Source organism: Bison bison, unplaced genomic scaffold, assembly GCF_000754665.1.
Source record: "Bison bison bison isolate TAMUID 2011002044 unplaced genomic scaffold, Bison_UMD1.0 scf7180017864192, whole genome shotgun sequence".
In the NCBI taxonomy this organism is placed as follows: domain Eukaryota; kingdom Metazoa; phylum Chordata; class Mammalia; order Artiodactyla; family Bovidae; genus Bison; species Bison bison.
The window spans coordinates 4,302,293-4,305,086 of record NW_011494764.1 but is presented as its reverse complement, the minus strand read 5'-3'; positions in this window follow the sequence as shown (position 1 = coordinate 4,305,086).

The following is a 2,794-nucleotide window of genomic DNA, read 5'->3' as shown; positions in this document are numbered from 1 at the left end:
TTGGTATTGTTTCCTCATTGATGTTCTGCCTACCTGCTCCATCCATACGAAAAATGAGAGTGCCATCTCCAGCTGTGATTGTTGTCTGTCTAGGTCTCCTTTCTGGAGTGCCAGTTTTTGCTGAGTCTCTTGTACACATGCATGCATGTACGTGTGTGTGTGTGTGTGCGCGCGTGTGCACATGTGCACATGCTCAGTCCCTCTCTCATGTCTGACTGCAACTTTGTGGACTATAGCCCGCTAGGCTCCTCTGTCCATGGTGTTTTCCAGGCAAGAATACTGGAGTGGGTTGCTATTTCCTTCTCCAGAGGAACTTCCTCTGGAGACATCAAACTCCAGGGGATAACAAATAGTTGAGTCATAATCTTTTTAAAATTAATTCTGCCAGTCTCTACCTTTTAATTGGAGAATTTTAACTCATGTACATTTAAAGTAATTACTAATAAGGCTTCTGACATTTTGCTGTTTTTATGTGTTGTTAACTCTGTTTTCTTTGTCAGTTCCTCTGTCACTGCCTTCTTTTGTTTGATATTTTCTAGTATTCCTTGTAAATTCCTATTTCTTTTACTGTATATTAAAAAAAATTGGTGTGGGGCTTACAATCAACATGGTAAGGGATTTCCATAGTATCCAAAAGCTTTGCTCCAGCATAGCTGTCTCCTTCCTGCCTTTGTGCTGCAAATTACACACAAATCACATCTTTATACATTGTAAATGCATGAACAGTTTTATAATTACTGCTTTGTGTAGCTGTCTTCTAAATAAAGCAGAAGTTTAAAATAGAAGTGCATCCACACTGTCTTATGTTTGTCCATAGAGTTGCTTTAGCAGTGTCTTTTATTTATTCCTGTAAGTTCAAGTTACTTTTGTTTTTCATTTGAGCCAGAGGGGCTCTTTTTTTGTATCACTTGAAGGGCAGATATGCTAGCAATGAGCTCTCTGCTTTTGTCTATCTGGAAGTGGCCTACTGTCGCCTTCGTTTTTTGGATAGTTCCACCAGGTACAGAAGTCTTGGTTGGCAGCCTTTTAGTGCCTTGAACATGTCATCCCACTGCCTTCTGGCCTCCGTGGTTTCTGATAAGAAATCAGCTGTAAATACTACTGGAGGTCTATCCTGAGGGCTAAAATGACTTCTCATGCTACTTTCAAGATTCTTTGTTTTTTTAGCTTTTGACAATAACATCTGGATGCATCCAGGTATGGATCTCTTATCCTCCCTGTAGTTCATTGAACTTCTTGAAGATAGTTTTTTCCAGTAAATTTGGGTAAGTTTTGGCCATTATTTCTTCACATATTTTCTGCCCTGTTGTCTCTGTCTAGGATTCCCGCTGTGAATAAGTTGCTACACTTGATAACAACCACTGGTCTCAGGCTCTTTTTATTCAATCTTTTTCTTTCTTTTCCTCAAACAGACCATCTTCATTGACTTAACTCCAAATTTTCTGACTCTTCTACCAATTCAAATTCAGCTTTTGAACTTTGCAATTACAGAATTTCCCCTTGGGTCTTTTTTTAAAAGTATTTATTTATGCGGCAGTGTTGGGTCTTGGTTGCAGTACGCAGGATCTTTGATGTGGCATGTGAGATCTTCTAATTGTGGCATGTGGAATATTTAATTGCAGCATGTGGGATCTAGTTCCCTGACCAGGGATTGAACCCAGCCCCACTGTGTTGGAAATAGCAGTCTTAGCCACTGGACCACCAGGTAAGTCCCTCCCCTTGGGTCTTTAAACATTTTGATTCTCTCTCTCTATTGGTATCCTCTATTTGTTAAGATAGCAATTCTCTTAACTGTCACATTAATTATTTAGGCATGATTTCCTTTAGCATTTGTATAAAACTTATAAAAGCTGGTTCTTTACTTTGATGTATTAGGGTTCTCCAAGGAAACAGAATCATTAGAAGATATTATGTATAGATGGGTAGATAGGTAGGTTTTAGGATTTGGTTTCTATGATCGTGGAGGCTGGCAGGCCAAAGACCCAGGGATGAGTGGATGCTGCATTTGAGTTTTAAAGAAGTCTGGGGCTGGTTCCCCTCCTCTCTATGGGATTCAGTCATTTTCTGTTAAGGCCTTGAAGTGACTGGGTGGCAACTTGCTGTGAGCCCCATAATATATACTTTACTCAGCCTCTAGTGATTTACAGTAGATACTAACCTCCTCTAAAATATCCTCGCAGAAGCATCTAGAGGGATATTTGGCTGAATTTCTGGGTACTGTGGCCTAGCCACAGACATAAAATTAACCATCTTCCCCTTTGTCTCTTTCTTTCTGGCCCTACCTTTCAGCATTGATACCCTTGGTGACATCCTGAGGGTCTCTGGAACTGCTCATTTTCCTTCTTTTTTCTGGTCCTCACATTATGATAATCTCAGTTGACGTGTCTTCAGGTTTGCTGGTTCTTCTCCTCACTCAAGGGCTTCCCCTGTGGCTCAGCTGGTAAAGAAATATGCCTGCTGTGCAGGAGACCTGGGTTCAGTCCCTGGGTTAGGAAGATCCCCTGGAGGAGGGAAAGGCTACCCACTCCAGTATTTCAACCTGGAGAATTCCATGGACTGTATAGTCCACGGGGTCGCAAAGAGTCAGACACAACTGAGCAACTTTTACTTTCTTTCTGCCCACTCAAATTCTGTTAATGTATTTCCAACTGCAGAATTTGTTTTCTTTTTAAAACAAATTTTCTCTTTACTAGTATTCTCTTGGTGAGAACCATTCTGTCGTATTAATTCCTTAGACATAGTTTCATTTAGTTCTTTGAACCTGATTTTTGAAAGCTGACTTTGTCTTATCTAG